We start from the raw sequence: 18,863 nt of genomic DNA on the forward strand, positions 1-18,863 counted from the left end.
TCTACACATCACATGTGAACATTCACCATGTGTACACCCCAGCATGTCAAACCATAACTATCCCCTCGCACCTGAAAGGTAAACACAACACATGAACAGGCATTGATCAGCAGAACACAACATGTACATAGGATACCACCATTACAATGTCAGGGTTCCCATCACACTGCAGGGAAAGGCAACTATCAACAACAACCCCCCCCCTCACAAATGACCATGACCCACTGAACAACTGCACCTGGGTCATGGAGCCTTCAACCCTCAATTCCACCTGGCCACAGGATCATCTTAACCCTTCGTCACCATCTCCCACCTTGTGTGTAAAAAGGTGCCTGCACCCTCAGAATCCACACTCATTTCCAAAATCACAAAACCCAAGGCATAAAAACGAACCAGAACACCCTCCAGTAGATGACTTGACGTAGCAGTACCTCACAAAGGCCAAGTACTACCACAAAGATGCAACAACCAAGCTAGCACAGTAAAACAATGTCACAACAGGATGTGAACCATGTGTGGTACATAACATAGGATGATGCACCCTGAACGGATGTGTACTGTCACAGGTCCCGTGTACAGGCGCGGGAGTGTCACGAAACAACCACCCCCACTGTGTCCCGGGTGCCTGCAAGGTCAAACTCACACAGGCCCCTGAGACCCTGGAGGGGAAGGAGGTTCAGGGATATGCAGTCGGGACAGGTGTTGGCACACTGGATAACTGGAATGAGTGGCAGGAGAGGGGAGGAGGAATGACTTATGAAAGTAGGGAATGCACGAAAATGTACTACCTGCATGAACACATACACAATCCAAACAAACTTGGACATCATTGTCATGGCCTTCTGTAGTCCAGGCTTAGGAGTGGTACGAACCAACCACCCCCTCTAGGGTTTTGGCGCCTGCAAGTTCTGGGCTTACACAGGCATCCGCAACCCCAGCGGGGAAAGAGGGTTAGGGAACGTTGCTTGGATAGGTACGGGAAGCAGGAACACTGGGTAGAGGGTACAGGGTTCAAAATTGCATAGGATTCCGGGTGATTAGGGGGAAAAAAACATACCAAATTGAATCACACATACATCCATGCATTAGTGCACCCCCCCAGCAAGCCTATGCAGAGCAGTTTGAAAGAAAAACAACAAGACACTTAGCTCTGGTTTTGAGTGCTGGCCTCCTGCCTGCGCACTCTCAGGTCCGGTCACAGGAGTACTGCAATGCTGCAAAGAGAGCCACAGTCAACAACCTGTACGTGCCAATTACACAAAAACCCACCACCAAACATGCCCCATAGCAACAAACTACTCTACAAACAGACAATCTGGTGTAGATGCTTTGTACCCATATATAACATAACGGGTCATACACAGTCAATGCAGTAAGTCAGCCGCCGATGGGTGCGTGGCAAATGGAACACTAATGTGTCACAATTCACACAACATGCAATGCTCCCTGTGTAAGCAGACAGACCCATATAGCAAGCCGTGACTTCAGAGCAAGTTGCGTACCACCATGACCGAAACAAAGTTGGCAGTGCATTCATCATAAAGTACATGGAAATTGAATGCACTGCACCCGAGTATGTCCCTTGCTGTATGTCCCTGTGAGCTGCCCCTTTCCATGTCTCGGAAGGCTACATGGTTGATACAAGTGCCTCGATGGACCTTGGTGTACCGGAGGGTATGTGCCACCACCCCTGCAGGTGTCCCAGACAACCTTACAATCAACAGCCAACAGTCCACCAACACATCTGAGCTGCATTGTGTGCTTCAACACCAATATTCGTCCAAGCTCACCCTCAGTGCTGTGACTAAGCCTGCATGTGCAACTCGCCTGGTGCAAGCTTTGCTGTGTTGTGGCCCCCCTGTGCTGCTCACCTTGCCTGGAGTTCCTTGGAACACATCAGCAGTTCTAGGATGTAGGTCTGCAAGCTTTGTGCCTCTGCTTGTGCACACATGTGCATGTGGGCACCAACAAACGTGTCCAGAATTCCGTCGTACAATGGGCCATGTCTGCTGGCAAAGGTGCTCTGGAGGCTCATCCCCCTGCAGAAAGGGCATGAAACACATGATTAATGCTTCAAAGTCATCTGTGTGTGTCTCTTCAGGCATCTCATTACTTGACCATGTCAGAGAGTCACATCATAAATCACACCATCAGTCCGTCTTTCACATCCAAAGTGTGGAACACTATCTACAGCATGAATTGCAACAAGCACGTGTACAGTAAAGGTAAGAAACATACTACACAATGCATAGCAATTAATGTACACATTAATCATGAAACACCCCATCTAGCAAAAGCTGAACAGTGGACAATAACACCAAAATCATCCCCACTAGGGGTGTAAACACAAGTCACCCAGCACCAGACATGCCACAGATGACAGTCCAAAGCCCTTGTGTAAAGTTTGTGACACCGAACCATCCTTGCGAGCCCATGGATAAGGGAGGCAGGAGTGGCTTATGTGAGTCAAGGACCCCAAGCAGCAAACACATACACAAGACAAGCCTGAAGGGCCCATCTGGAACAGACAGTGGATTCCTTCAAAAGCCACAAAGCACCGCACCGTCACATGAAAGCACAATAGACAAGCAATTTTAAACTATATTAACTAATTACACTAACTATGGAAAACCTACATTACCTAATTAAACTAACTATCAAACAGAAACTTAACTAACTTAACTAAAAGAAAAATCAAAAATGGCCACATACGACCCGGGGGGGAGGGGAGGCACCCAGGAGGGGGGAGGTACAGGGTACATGCGATGATGCTGAGCCAAAAAAAAAACCTCCATGGGCTCAACGCCTGCACAGCCCGACCTATGTGGGAGATAGAAGGTCGTCCGAGTCTGGCTCATCCTGGAAAGGAGGACGTGGCACAGTAGCCTGGCCACACCTAGCCGCAGCTTGCCCCTCGTTGGCAGCAAGTCTGCCGGACGGGTGAGCCTGGTTCTGTGTGGCGATGTGACATAGGTCTGCATGCAGAACCTCACGTGATACATGTGCTTCCTCTTGCAAGGTAGCACATGTAACACGGAGTTCCTCCTGCAAGGCCTGGCTAGACAACCGCTACACCTCCCGGCAAGCCTGTAGCTCAGCCGAGTTGGTACGCTCAAGCTGTGCAAACCTCTCCTCTGCCTGCTGTCTCTGGGACATCATAAGGACACCCAGAGTGGATCTGAGGCAAGCATACTCCTCCCTCAGGGCATCCATGTGCGCCTCTGCGTGAGCAGCAATTGCTTGACGCAGAGATGACATTTCAGCCTGGCGTGCCCTGTCTGAGGCTGCCATGCCCAGCCTGAGCGAGCGGGCCGTGGACCGTGCTGCCTGCTGCTGGAGAAGCACCTGCCTAGCAGGGGGGAACACAGATCGGGCCACACGCTCCATGCTCTCAGCGATGTTCTCCATTGCTGCCCCCTGCCGTTCTGAATTGGCAGTCATGTCTTGCTCCCACTCAGTATACTACGGTAGCGCGCGGCGACCGCGTTGCCGGGCTTGACCCCTGCAGGACCCAAGGACCGGGGGTCCTCGCTCTGTTGGCACCGCCCGCGGCTGCACGACTACATGCCCCAGTCGACGAGATTTGTCGCAGGCACATCAGTGACTGGTGTGGAGGGTGACCCTGCATCCCGATCCACCACGGGTGGAGGAACCAAGACTGTCTGATCCCTCAGTGCAGGTGTCGCAGACAGAGGAGTGTCCACATCAGAATCACTCACCCCTGACACATGGACTTGATGCTCATCCAACTCAACATGGACTTCAGAGTCGTCATCAAGGCTGGACTCATAGGCAGCCAGAGACAAGATGGACTGTAGCACTTGGGGGTTTTCGTGGCCTACCACCCCACGACCCCCATTAGTGCCGGGTTAATGTAGTGGTAACAACCCTGTGTCTGGCATGACAACACCATCTTGTGCCTCCATTGCGTCATCACCTGAAAAATAAAGAGAAAAATGTCACTACACATGTCAGAAGCACACAACACACACACACCGACAGCAAACGCATCAGGCAGACATGTGACACACAACATATAACCTGGCATGCATGCTGGGTCAGCTTTGAATTGCTTCTGTGATCAGACCTGTTGAAAGGTGGCAGTTTCCATGGAAGTGGGTCTATGCAGTGCATAAAATGTGTACGCCACTCACTACCTACATGTAGAAGGACTCCATGGTGTGTGCCAGGACATGTGAAGGCAGTGCAATGTCAAATTCAGACATCACGTGCATTGTGCATTCAATGTGTACCATATCTAGAAGCCAAGCACCCCTTCACCCCAGTACCAAAGCAGGGATGCCTAGCATGGTATCAAAAGGCTGACCATACACCTGTGTATTGACAGGCAGTGTTGACTGGCATCAATAGCTTAATGTGATTCAAGTGACAACACTGCAAATGATGCTGGGACAGTAAGCAGGACACATGATGAAAACTCTGGATTCCGCTCATGTGTGAAGAAGACACAACAACAGTTGGACAGAGTCATTGGCCATTGAACAGGCTGAGGCCTGTGAGCCACACAGATTGTCAGACCTTAAACATGTGTGCAATGCAGGACTGAGCCACAGTTGACATGGGAAGGCTGATGAGATGGCAGGCAATGTATGTAACCAAGGACTTGTATTACAGTGATCATCCAGTCAAGGACACATAGGGGCATGCGTGCAATGCACATGGAGCATGAATGGGCACTCATGTCCCTGTGGGACATCTGACCTATGCACAGTACAAGTGAGATACCCTGCATCAAGTACTAAGGCTGTACCACACGGCATATGTTTGGCAGATTCTACGCTGGAAGTTAGCCTCTACACAGGACGCATGAACAAGAAAGTACACATTGGCAAGATTGAAGAACACCAGTGCAAAGGTGGAACTGGGGTGCAGAGTGGCGGAGGAGGGGCAAGGGAGCATGCCTACATGGAGTCCCTGCATGCAGGTAGAGGAGACGTGCATGACGGAAGCATTGCATTACTTACACATCAGAACCATGTACACGTCACATGTAGCGGCAATCATGCACAACACATCCCACAAGTGAAACACACACGTCCTCAACAAACACGCATCAACACTCACTGGACTGGGCATCAAAGTCCAGCATCTCTCCCACTCCTTCGACGAATTCAGGTGGTATGAACTCCGGAAGGAGTGCCTCATGCAGAATGAGCTCTTCCTCCTCTGGTGCAGGCCCACCGCCAGTCACCAGAGTCAAGTTGTAATTAGAGGCACGGTTAGCCTTAGTTCTGCGTTTGATATCATTCCAACGCTTTTTGCACTCTTGCGCCATGCGCACCTCATGGCCTAATGAACTGACATGTTCCGCAACATGCTTCCAGTGGGTGTCACGTTGGGCAGCCGTAGTCTGACTATTGGCACCCACTAGCATGTCACGGCTGTGGCCCCGCACGTAGTCCACGAGGAAGTCCAGTTCCTGCTTACAGAAAGGCTTCTTCCTCGACGTGCAGGAGGTCGTGGCTGTGTGTGGGGTCCCAGCCTGTGCTGCGGGTGCAACCTTCCTCCTCTTGGACTGTGGCGCAGACCCTGGCTGGCTAATGCCACCCTGATCAGTATGAGCCAAGGGAGTGGCAGGTGGAGGGATGACCAAAGGCCTGACTCTGCAACTGTCCTGGTTGGCAGACTCACAACTGGGGTGCTGTTGGGTGCATCTGCCCCTGCACTTGCCAACACCCGGCTGTTCGGGGCAGCAGATGACATGACTGCCCCAGGGACACGAGTCTTGGTCTGAGCAGCCCGGCCTGCCCCTATGGTTTCCCTCCTGGCCTGTTGGAGATCTACCAAGGGCTCCTCAAGTGCCAACGCAGCCGGCGCTGGCAGACCGTGAGCCTGGGTGGCGGTGTCCACAGCTGCACCTGCAGCTACCACTACCCTTGGGCCTGTGGCAGTCGATGGAATTCGACTGCCGGGTCACACGGGCGCCATGCCAGATGCAGAAGCTGCATCCCCCGGAACCACAGGGGGTGGTGGCATGACTGCACCGACACATGGCACAACATTGTGCTCAAGTGGTGCACCCCTGCCTCTTCCCCCTCTGTGGCCGCCCTGGACACCCTGGCGTCCCCCTCCTCCCTGTTCACCATGGCCACGTCCCTGACCACGCCCGCCATGAGGAGGACGCCCAGCTGAGGCGCCCCTCACCTTTGGTGGCCTCCCAACCATGGCACAGATGTAGTAGTGCCGGCACAGATGGAGTGGTGCCAATGGGAGGTGTACACCACAATTGACCTAGGCAATTGGGGTGAAGGGGGTGGGAAGCAAGATATTAACAGCCCCCCTGCACCTGCACGGCTGTATGTGACCCCGATGATGTAGTGATGGGTCACGCAACGCTCAGGCACCCAAAAACTGCAGTAAAACCGTGCACGCAACCCTGCAGCCTACGTGCGTGGATTCAACCTCCCGCAGTACGCGGTGGCACCCAGTAACACGAATAACGCATACGCGTGGGACACGCAGGCCACTATGACATCGAAAATGGGTGCGATACACAGGGGCACCCGCAGTGGGAAAAAGAGCACGTGCGACTCACCGTCTGACTAGCGCGATGCAGAAAAATACGCGTAGCCAATACCCCCGTCAAAACAAGAGATACGTCCTTGATAGCTGTGAAGTTGTGATGGCGCGGGAAACAACAGGAAGCAGCAACACACGTCGGTCTCCACGAAAGGCACGTACAGCGAACTGCTGGGCCCGCTCACCTTTAACCCGTGCTGAGGGAAACGCACGCGCGCGTCACGTCACTTACGCGCATGGGCCCTTTCCTCGTATTACACGCGGACGTGCAGTTTTTCACGCGCGCTGAAATGCCCATGCACGCCTGTGCACGTCACGTCACAGGGGCGCTTGCGCTTGAGGGGCCTTCTGTCCAATGAAATTGCGTATGCGTGCAGACGCGCTTACGCGCTAAGGGCCTTTCCTCGAATTACACGCTGACGTGCAGAATTTTCACGTGCCAAATCACTCCGTATCAAGCTGGCCACGCGTAAGCACATGGAAGACCATGCTCCTGCCCAGAAGGCCGAATTACTGCCCCTCAGGGCCCCGAGCACGCTCCCACCTGCCATCTGCTGCTGCCTGACTGCCTGCTGCCCACGTGCCCTGCCATTTGCTGCCTGCACATCAGCCAGGGGTGCTGTTGCTGTGACCACCCCTGCTGGAACCGAAGACTCCCGACTGGGATTCCATCGCTCCACAGCCCAGCCCCAGGACCCAGTTGCCCACCCACTCCTGCCTCTGGGGTTTTCATGTCGGGCACTGCAACATCTGGCACCACTGACAACCCCCGGCCAGAGAGGCAGAGAGGCACCAGCTTCAGTGCCAGGGAAGTTGGTGTCCTGGTGGAGCAAGTCCTGGGGCAGTATGATGCCCTCTTCAGAAGTTCCCGCGCCGACAAGGAAGGACGGACTCGGATCTGGACTGACATTGTGACTGCCATCAACGCGGAGGGGGTGGCAGTCCGCGACTTACAACATGTCAAGAAGCGCTGGGAGGACTTCAGGTCCAGGACCCTGAACAAGGCCCGGCGCCTCTTGAAGGCAGCGAACGCTAAGGAGTGCCGGGGCCACTTGTCGGAAGATCAGATGAGGGTCCTGCAACGCATATCCCCAGCGCTCCACGTCTAGGTCCTTGAGAGGCAGACCCGTCTGGAGTCGAGCGGTAACTGTACATGCATCCTGATTGTGAGCTGTGCGTGTGGTGATGTTTCAGTAGTGTGCAGGTTGCACATCTGTTTGTATGGGGTCGAGTATGGGTGGGGGTGTACAGGGCTGTGAGGCTAACACATGCGAGGGCTGTAATGTGTGAGACATGGATGGTGCTTGTGTGTGTAGGCTTGCATGCCAAATGCAGTTGTGTGAGCACACATGTTTGGATGAATGTGTATGTAAGTAGACATGTTCGTGATGTCACACATGTATGTTGTTTTCAGCTGCATGTATCAGCACTGTGTACATGTGCATTTGTGTGTATTTGACAAGGGTGCAACAGTGATGCAACATGGATGCATGTGACAGCGGGATGTGGAAGCCTGATTGGCAGATGTGGCATGGATGCCCATCTGAACACTGCAACACTTGGCAGAGATGTACAGATGCATGCAAGTGTGGTGGTGTGTGTACATGTGTAGTGCACTTCCTGTGTTGCATGTGATGTCTGGCTCAGCTTTGCCTGCTCATGCTGTTGTATGTGTATGGATGGTGCTGGCAGTTGCGATATGGCTGTGGCATGGCTCATGTGTGCGAGTTGAAATTACATGTGTGTTGGGGATTTTGATGGCATGTCTGAGGTTTGCCAATGCCACTCATGTACAACTGTCATGTGTGTATGTGTCCATTGTACAGTGCCCTGATGCCTGTGTTTTATTTCTCCCTGTCTGCAGCGTCAACTGATGAAGAGGGCGGAGAAGGTGCTGTGGAGCATAGCGGCGGGGATCCCACCGCCAGCCGGAGACGCAAGGCCCGGCTCCCCTCCCATGTTGTGATCTCGTCGGGGAGTGAGGAGTCCGGTGCCGCGTCCCAGGCCGCAGATGCCGGGGGGAGGTCCAAGAGGCGGAGGTTGGAGTTGGACTCCTCGGCAGCAGAAGGGGCAGCTAGGACCCCACAGGGCCCAACGGGGGAAGATGGCACAGAGTCATCCAGGTTGGTGGGGGGTTTGGTGGAGGAGGAGGCCATGCAAGCAACAGAGACGGGGTCTGGAGGTGGGGATCCCACTGGTGCTAGTGGTGCAGTGCAGGACCAGGGACAGGAGGCAGCACAGGCCGCCGCGGAGGTGCCTGTGTGCAATCCTGTCCCTGATACTGTCCCTGCATCATCTTGCGCCAGCAGGGATGCCTACGTCCAGACCCGTTTTCAGGCAGGGGATGAGCTAACGACAACTGGCCTTCCTCTTCCTGTGGACGTGGCTATCCGGGTCCGGGTAGAGCCTGTCCTGACTGGTGTGGAATTGCGTCAACGGGCCATGCAAGGTGACCTGCAGTCTTTTCATGAGGAGACTGCACGTCATCTCGAATGGCTCGTTGACCGCGTCGGCCTACTGGGACAGGTCACCCAGGCCTGTTTCCTCCGTTTGATGGGGCTTGCTACGACCCCCTCCTCAACTGAACACCCTATGCGCCAGTCGTCCTCCGTGCCATCTTCCCACCCATCAGTCACCTGGGTGCCCTGTGGAGCTGCCTCTGACGGTGCGGCCAGGCTGGTGGAGGAGGCATCCCTGCCACAGTCGGGAGTCGACGTCCAGCAGGGGTGGCCACATCAATGACTGCACCCCAGCCGGCGGAGGATGTACAGGCAGCAGGAGGCAGTGCACGGGCAGAGGCACAGAAGCAGCAGCAACGTGGTGGGAGCCATGAAGGCTCGGGGCTTTCAACATCGGAGGGGCAGGAATCGGCCGGAGGGCAGGAGGACCCAGGACAGAGAGTGTCTTCCGTGTGGCAGTGGTTGGGCCACGCCATAGATGCGGAGCGGCAGCAGGCGGAAGAGGCACAGCTCACAATGGTCAGGGCGGAGAACTCCATGTGGAGGGCCCTGAGGCGGGCCGAGTGCCTCGAGGCAATCCGCAGGGGGTTGGAGGTGGACACGTCGACGGCCCTGCAGACCCTCGGGGCCATGGAGGAGGACCGCCTCCGGGACATTGAGCAGGAGTTTGATGATGCCCTGACCCGGGACATCCAAAAGTGAGCCGTCAGACTAGCCCGCTGCCCTTCTACATAGTTATGTAGTTAGTGTTAGGTTTCCTTTGTTTTTGAATTTATTTTGGACGTTTTGGACAATGGGCCACATTTTTGTATATAGTTTTTATTTATTAGTTAGTGTTGTTAGATAGGTTTCATTTCTTTTGTTGGGATAATGGACCCTGGCTTGTTCGTCTGTACATAGTTCACTGTTGGATTTTCTTTTTCTTTCACAATTTACCCATGGAGCAATGGCTTTCAATTATAATTTTCCATTGGATTTTCTTTTGTGGACTGTGACTTTGGACACCATTCCTTTGGATTATGATTTTTGGTTTTGCTTTTTTTCACGGACATGCTTCTTTTCATTTTTGTACATTCCCATTTCTGTTTCTTTATTTTTGATTCAATTTATGTTTCCTTTAATACATATTTTTTGATTGAACTTCAATGTGTAGTATCATCTCATTGGTTTAATGCATATCATGTTATGCGTTTTGAGATTCACTGACACCCATTGAGTGTATGTGAGGGACATGTGTTTGTTTCCAAACTTGCAATTGGTGTTCTGTCATGTTATTGCCATTTCTGAGTGGGTGGATGCAATACTCGGGTGGGTGTTTTGCATTTGGAGGCTGACCATAGGGACCAGGGATCTAGATGTGTGATGACATGTTGGCTGGGGAACATGAGTTGGGGCCTGCTGGCAGGTGCCCCACAGTGCTGGGGGGTGGGGGTGCAGGGGAACATGAGTTGGACATGGGTGGGGGCCTGCTGGCAGGTGCCCCACAGTGCTGGGGGGTGGGGGTGCAGGGGAACATGAGTTGGACATGAGTGGGGGCCTGCTGGCAGGTGCCGCACAGTGCTGGGGGGTGGGGGTGCAGGGGAACATGAGTTGGACGTGAGTGGGGGCCTGCTGGCAGGTACCCCACAGTGCTAGGGGGTGGGGGTGCAGGGGAACATGAGTTGGACATGGGTGGGGGCCTGGTGGCAGGTGCCCCACAGTGCTGGGGGGTGGGGGTGCAGGGGAACATGAGTTGGACATGAGTGGGGGCCTGCTGGCAGGTGCCCCATAGTGCTGGGGGTGGGGGTGCAGGGGAACATGAGTTGGACATGGTTGGGGGCCTGGTGGAGGCTGCCCCTGGTGGCTGGGGGTGGGGGTGGTGGGAGACATGGGTGGGGGCCTGGTGAAGGCTGCCCCTGGTGGCTGGGGGGTGGGGGTGATAGGGGACATGAGTGGGGGCCTGGTGGAGGCTGCCCCTGCACTGCTGGGGGGTGGGGGTGCAGGGGAACATGAGTTGGACATGGGTGCGGGCCTGCTGGCAGGTGCCCCACAGTGCTGGGGGGTGGGGGTGCAGGGGAACATGAGTTGGACATGAGTGGGGGCCTGCTGGCAGGTGCCCCACAGTGCTGGGGGGTGGGGGTGCAGGGGAACATGAGTTGGACATGGGTGGGGGCCTGCTGGCAGATGCCCCACAGTGCTGGGGGTGGGGGTGGTGGGAGACATGGGTGGGGGCTTGGTGGAGGCAGCCCCTGGTGGCTGGGGGGTGGGGGTGATAGGGGACATGAGTGGGGGCCTGCTGGAGGCTGCCCCTGCACTGCTGGGGGGGTGGGGGTGCAGGGGAACATGAGTTGGACATGGGTGGGGGCCTGGTGGAAGCTGTCCCTGGTGGATGGGGGGTGGGGGTGATAGGGGACATGAGTGGGGGCCTGGTGGAGGCTGCCCCTGGTGGCTGGGGGGTGGGGGTGATAGGGGACATGAGTGGGGGCCTGGTGGAGGCTGCCCCTGCACTGCTGGGGGGTGGGGGTGGTGTTGAGACATGGGTGGGGGCCTGGTGGAGGCTGCCCCTGGTGGCTGGGGGGTGGGGGTGATAGGGGACATGAGTGGGGGCCTGGTGGAGGCTGCCCCTGGTGCCTGGGGGGTGGGGGTGGTGGGAGACATGGGTGGGGGCCTGGTGGAGGCTGCCCCTGGTGGCTGGGGTTGGGGGTGGTGTTGAGACATGGGTGGGGGCCTGGTGGAGGCTGCCCCTGGTGGCTGGGGGGTGGGGGTGATAGGGTTAGGAGTGGGGGCCTGCTGGCAGGTGCCCCACAGTGCTGGGGGGTGGGGGTGCAGGGGAACATGAGTTGGACATGAGTAGGGGCCTGCTGGCAGGTGCCCCACAGTGCTGGGGTGGGGGTGCAGGGCAACATGAGTTGGACATGGGTGGGGGCCTGGTGGAGGCTGCCCCTGGTGGCTGGGGGGTGGGGAGGATAGGGGACGTGAGTGGGGGCCTGGTGGAGGCTGCCCCTGCACTGCTCGGGGGTGGGGGTGCAGGGGAACATGAGTTGGACATGGGTGGGGGCCTGGTGGCGGCTGCCCCTGGTGGTTGGGGGGTGGGGGTGGTGGGAGACATGGGTGGGGGCCAGGTGGAGGCTGCCCCTGGTGGCTGGGGGGGTGGGGGTGATAGGGGACATGAGTGGGGGCCTGGTGGAGGCTGCCCCTGCACTGCTCGGGGGTGGGGGTGCAGGGGAACATGAGTTGGACATGGGTGGGGGCCTGGTGGAGGCTGCCCCTGGTGGCTGGGGGTTGGGGGTGGTGGGAGACATGGGTGGGGGCCTGGTGGAGGCTGCCCCTGCACTGCTGGGGGTGGGGGTGGTGGGAGACATGGGTGGGGGCCTGGTGGAGGCTGCCCCTGGTGGCTTGGGGGTGGGGGTGATAGGGGACATGAGTGGGGGCCTGGTGGAGGCTGCCCCTGCACTGCTGGGGGGTGGGGGTGCAGGGGAACATGAGTTGGACATGGGTGGGGGCCTGGTGGAGGCTGCCCCTGGTGGCTGGGGGGTGGGGGTGATAGGGGACAGGAGTGGGGGCCTGGTGGAGGCTGACCCTGCACTGCTGGGGGGTGTGGGTGGTGGGAGACATGGGTGGGGGCCTGGTGGAGGCTGTCCCTGGTGTCTGGGGGTGCAGGGGGACCTGCATTGGTGGGCAGGAGTGCAAGTAGTGCAAGTTGACATGTGGGTTGGCTGGGGGGCAAGGACATGGTGGATGGGGTGCCTGCAGGACATGTGCAGGGTAGGCCCCTGTGGTGTGGGGCACCTGCAGGGGCCGTGGAGGGTGTAGAGGGAACACCTGGGAGGACCCACACGTGCAATTCACGTGTGGTGCTCCCCGCGCACCCCTGTAATATACGTACCCTGATGGAATTGCGTGTGATACTTTCCGCGCACCCCTGGAATACACGTACCCTGCTGATATCGCGTGTGAAACTTCCCGCGCACCCCAAGATACACGTAGCCAGGACATTCGCGTGTGGAACTTCCCGTGCACCCCTGGAATACACGTACCCTGCTGATATCGCATGTGAAACTTCCCGCGCACCCCAAGATACACGTAGCCAAGACATTCGCGTGTGGAACTTCCCGTGCACCCCTGGAATACACGTACCCTGCTGATATCGTGTGTGAAACTCCCCACGCACCCCGAAATACATTTAGCCAGGACATTCGCGTGTGGAACTTCCCGCGCACCCCTGATATACATGTACCCTGCTGATTTTGTGTGTGAAACTTCCCGCGCACCCCAAGATACACGTAGCCAGGACATTCGCGTGCGTAACTTCCCGCGCACCCCCCGAAATACACGTAGCCAGAACATTCGCGTGTGGAACTTCCCGCGCACCCCTGATATACATGTACCCTGCTGATATCGCGTGTGAAACTTCCTGCGCACCCCAAGATACACGTAGCCAGGACATTCGCGTGTGGAACTTCCCGCGCACCCCTGGAATACACGTACCCTGCTGATATCGCGTGTGAAACTTCCCGCGCACCCCAAGATACACGTAGCCAAGACATTCGCGTGTGGAACTTCCCGTGCACCCCTGGAATACACGTACCCTGCTGATATCGTGTGTGAAACTCCCCGCGCACCCCGAAATACATGTAGCCAGGACATTCGCGTGTGGAACTTCCCGCGCACCCCTGATATACATGTACCCTGCTGATTTTGTGTGTGAAACTTCCCGCGCACCCCAAGATACACGTAGCCAGGACATTCGCGTGGGTAACTTCCCGCGCACCCCCCGAAATACACGTAGCCAGAACATTCGCGTGTGGAACTTCCCGCGCACCCCTGATATACATGTACCCTGCTGATATCGCGTGTGAAACTTCCTGCGCACCCCAAGATACACGTAGCCAGGACATTCGCGTGTGGAACTTCCCGCGCACCCCTGGAATACACGTACCCTGCTGATATCGCGTGTGAAACTTCCCGCGCACCCCAAGATACACGTAGCCAAGACATTCGCGTGTGGAACTTCCCGTGCACCCCTGGAATACACGTACCCTGCTGATATCGTGTGTGAAACTCCCCGCGCACCCCGAAATACATGTAGCCAGGACATTCGCGTGTGGAACTTCCCGCGCACCCCTGATATACATGTACCCTGCTGATTTTGTGTGTGAAACTTCCCGCGCACCCCAAGATACACGTAGCCAGGACATTCGCGTGGGTAACTTCCCGCGCACCCCCCGAAATACACGTAGCCAGAACATTCGCGTGTGGAACTTCCCGCGCACCCCTGATATACATGTACCCTGCTGATATCGCGTGTGAAACTTCCTGCGCACCCCAAGATACACGTAGCCAGGACATTCGCGTGTGGAACTTCCAGCGCACCCCTGGAATACACGTACCCTGCTGATATCGCGTGTGAAACTTCCCGCGCACCCCGAAATACACGTAGCCAGGACATTCGTGTGTGGAACTTCCCACGCTCCCCTGATATACACGTACCCTGCTGAATTCACGTGTGAAAATTCCTGCGCACCCCTGATGTACACGTACCCTGATGGAATCGCGTGTGGAACTTCAAGCGCACCCCTGAAATACACGTACCCAGCTGAAATGACGTGAGGTACTTCCCGTGCACCCCAGTGATACACGTAGCCCACTTGCCGTGCTGGTACAGGGTTAGCACAGCCTTTGCGCTGGATTGGGGATTTTGATGGCTTTTCCCTGCGCGAGAGGCGTTCTTGGGGGCGTAACTGGCGCTGCTGCTGGGTCGCTGCACCACTGTGCGCCACGGCTGGTTTTGGTAGCTGGAATCCATGAATACGCTGTGCGCGGAAATGGGTTTTGGCGCACGCGGCTGGCGCAGGGATTCGCACACGCACACTGTGCGCCAGCTGCGTGCGCCACTTGTGCACTAAATTCTATGAATTACCCTGTAAGTGCATTATAAATAACCTATCATAACAAGACAGACAACTTATGTTTCTCCTGCCTCCTTTCCTCTCCATCAGCGAAATGGAGAATCACAGCATCACTCGAGGTAATGATTTTGGAAAAAAAGAGTGGTGGGTTATATAAAGAGAGTTTTTGTTGCCACTTATGTAACTCAGACTGTCAGGATTAAGAGGTAAACATAGAGTACAAAATGATTCATATAGTAACAGTTTTTTGTGCAGGTTGCAAAGAAGGAGTGATGTACCCTATGTGTATTAAAATCCTTCACAGCGTGTACCAGGACAATCAGGTGTACTAAACTTTGAAAGAAGGCACCCAAATAAATGTGAAGATTATGAAGACACAATCTTTTTATATGTCTTACAATTATAAAGCTGTTAATGTTAAACAATAATGGGACTAAGAATACAATCACACATATATGCCATTTTAGGTTTCACACAATTCAACAAATAAAACAGTAGAGGACTCAAGGTTCAAGCAAGTACAAGCTTGAGATTTAGCTTTGTGTGGGTCGACGCTAGTGTTGCAGTGAAACTGCTGTGTTAAAAAGAAATACTTTGTGGGAGCACGGCTAATATAGCTTGGCAAATGTTAATATGGCTCTGCAAAAACATGCTTTGCCCTTCTAATTTGGCGGGCAATTTTTCTGCCCAGCGGTAGTTTTAAACCGGGGGCACCTATCTAAAAATGGCACCAAAAAAAGTGCTTACCGGGTCCCGCGAGGGGAAGAGGGAGCAAACAACGGGCCGCTCGTAATCGGCGCGTTGTTTGCTCCCTCCCCCATTCCTATACAGCCCTATGGTGGCTGAAATGGGAATGGGGAAGGTCCGGGGACGGGTTCCTGGAGGGGGGAATTACCGGGCCCTCAGAACTCAGAATGGCCCGGTAATTCCCCATTCTGGGAACCCAGACCCAGACCCGATTTTGGTGGCAGCCATGCCGTCAATAGCGGCATGGCTACTGCCAAGATCGTAATGAGGCCCATTTTCTTTTATTTGCAGGCCAATCACCTGCATTTGGAAGAATGACATTCTTTTTTAGAAATGTCCTAGCCTGGATATCGCGATAGGAGGTAACTACACACATGTTGTGTGGTTTACAATTTAATAAGAGATAGGAGATGAAGTCCATTCATGACTTCTGGGCAGTAAATATGTTATATTTGCCACAGTACTTCAAAAGAAGCGCACCACATATAATTGTTTATGAGAATAGTCTCATTGGAGTGGATTAGGTGATCTGTTTTCCCCCCAAGAATGTTCTAATTTACAGGGAACAAAGGATGCTGGGGCTGAGGGGCAGTGTGACCAGGAAAACATATAGGGCCTCATTACGAGGCTTGCGCTCCCGTAATGAAGGGTGCCGGTACGGCACGGCACCGTTCATTACGGGATGCGCAATTATGAGGTTCCCTTGCGGGACCCGGAACGGACGTCTGGTAAAACCAGTCATCGTTTTAGGGTCCCGCAAGGGGACCAAGGAGCTAATAACGGGCCCATTCTTAACGGGCCCGTTTTTAACTCCATCCCCATTCCCATTGAGCTCTATGGGGGCCTCAAATGGGAATGGGGATCGGTTCCTTCGAGGAGGAATTACCGGGTCCTCCAATGTTGGAATGACCTGGTTATTCCTCATTGAAGGAACCCGGTGCTGGAACACGGTGTGGAGGCAGCCATGCCCTTGTGAAGGGCATGGCTGCCTCCGTACTCGTAATGAGGCCCACAATGACGAAAAGATGCTTTGTTTAAACCAAGGTTTTTTTTGTGTTGAGTCGCAGTGTCACTGGGTGTGGTGAAGCAACACATAATGATTTATTGAAATAGTATTGCATTCGATGTACACATGTCTGTGTTGTTGCTTTTGTAGAGGAAGTGATTTGAGAATAATATATTGATATTGTACATAAAGTTATTTTTTTGCCTAGTATTGTTAACAATAAATAAAGATTGTATTTCATTTGGACAGGTGTGCATGGGATTTACTCCACACGATTGATGAAGCCAGGAAGTCCTGAATGTTTCCTAGGTGAGATTATTTCTTTCTGTATAAATTGATATTAAAATGGCATCAACAGTGCAGTTAGTGGATTTATTACCGAAATGAGAGCAGAAACTGTATTGTCTTATTATGTTCATGTAGGGATACAGTGCAAACCCGGCGTAGTGAATGGAGGACATATATCTTGAGATTGATAACAATAGTCAAATCAATAATGAGGTGTTTGCATCCATTCCCGTACGAGTGAAATAAGTAGTATGATATCCCTGAAGAATCACAGGGGTGGAGGAATGAAACATGATCATGTCAGTCTAGTTCAATGATGACATAGTTGTGTGAATGATATGAAATATAAAAAAAGGGACCGATTATGGCTGATGTTTGCTGTTAGTGCTCTCTACAACTCTTGGGTAAAGGACATACATAATATATGTCATCTGAATGAAGAAAGTGTAATCTGTTATGAATAAAATGTAGCAAAATTTTAAAACGAAAATTAGAGCATTATTTAGATATCAGCTGGGTAGGGTTAACAAAAAGCATCAAGTCAAATTGAGGTTTCTCCATTATCACTACCTATTTAGTGTCTGTGTTGAGGTGGTACGAAAGATATCTCTGGTGATGCCCACATTTTAACTAGGCTTTAAGAGTCCAAGACCTGGGTCCTTCCTAGATGGGTAATTGACAAGAGCGTGAATCCTGCAGTGCTATAGTTATTTTTTGTTCATGTCCCACACAAATGGAAGATTGTTTTGTAACAAGCAAGTGCAATGTCTCTTCTGGTGTACCTAGCTGCCCTGGTCAAAGTGTGCTCAGACAAGCAAGCTCCACATTTCTTCCACCAGTGTCCATTTCTTCAAGCCATTAAGGGAAGGAGATCCATCTATGGTAGAGGACTTTCAGCTGCCTACAACTGCAACGAGTAAGAAATAGAGAAGGTTCCATAAAATGTGCATGTAATCTTAGTAGGGGATTGGTGGTCTCAAGCCTCCTGTTGTTACCCTATGAAGATGTATGCCAAGATACATCCCCATCCTCTTTTGCAGAGATTCCCAGAGGCCTGAACTCCCAGCCAACTCACAGGAATAAAGAGCAAGGCATGCACGAGAGAAATCGGAGTAGTAGAAGTGAGCTGCCTAAGCAATAGCTCCCATTTTACCTTTACTATGCCTGTGTCTGTCATCTGGTGAATAAAGGAATTCCTCCTTCATTTACCTTACTTTGCCTAATGACCCATTGCTAGGCATGCTAAACAGAGATTGCATGATTTTGGACCAAACCATAAATGCATTCCTCCCCAAAAGTGTTCAGGTGTGAACGTCTTACTTCAGGCCTTACACATGGTTTCCTGGGACTGAAACCCTGCGGTAGCAGTTCACAAGGGGGAATGCTTGCTGAAGAAATGCTTTTTTCTTAATAAATGAGTGTGAGTTGAAGTTGGGAATTGGCTATACCATTATTTCTGTTCACACCGAACTGTTCTCCTTTGGTGGAATATACCTTGCACTCGATGTTTAGGGCGATGTGTAGGGCCTCATGACCCTGCCACCTTGTGTAAAAGAGCATTGGATATGACGTATGACTTCTATAGTGCCCTTTAAAAAATTGAAATAAAACCTCATTGCTGCCAGACACATTTCGGACTTAGCAGATTAATACCAGAGCATTCCAAATTCTAGCTTTTATTAGTGACAAGTCAGAGGTGTCAAAGGTGTCAAGCATCCAAATCATATTTATCCATCTATCTTTCTAGTATCAACTTGGCGTATAAATAGAGATACAATGAGCCTCATTAGGAGTATGGCGGTAAGGCAACAATGGCGCCGGTACCGCTACCGCCACAGTTGTTACTCTACCTCCATAAAAAGAGTTCTGCTTGAAGGTGCCCTTGCAGACACCTGGTCTGGCCAGGTGGGCATACCGGCACCCGCGAGCAAAACT

This window comes from Ambystoma mexicanum, chromosome 4p (genome assembly GCF_040938575.1).
Source record: "Ambystoma mexicanum isolate Mex_15411 chromosome 4p, UKY_AmexF1_1, whole genome shotgun sequence".
NCBI lineage: Eukaryota > Metazoa > Chordata > Amphibia > Caudata > Ambystomatidae > Ambystoma > Ambystoma mexicanum.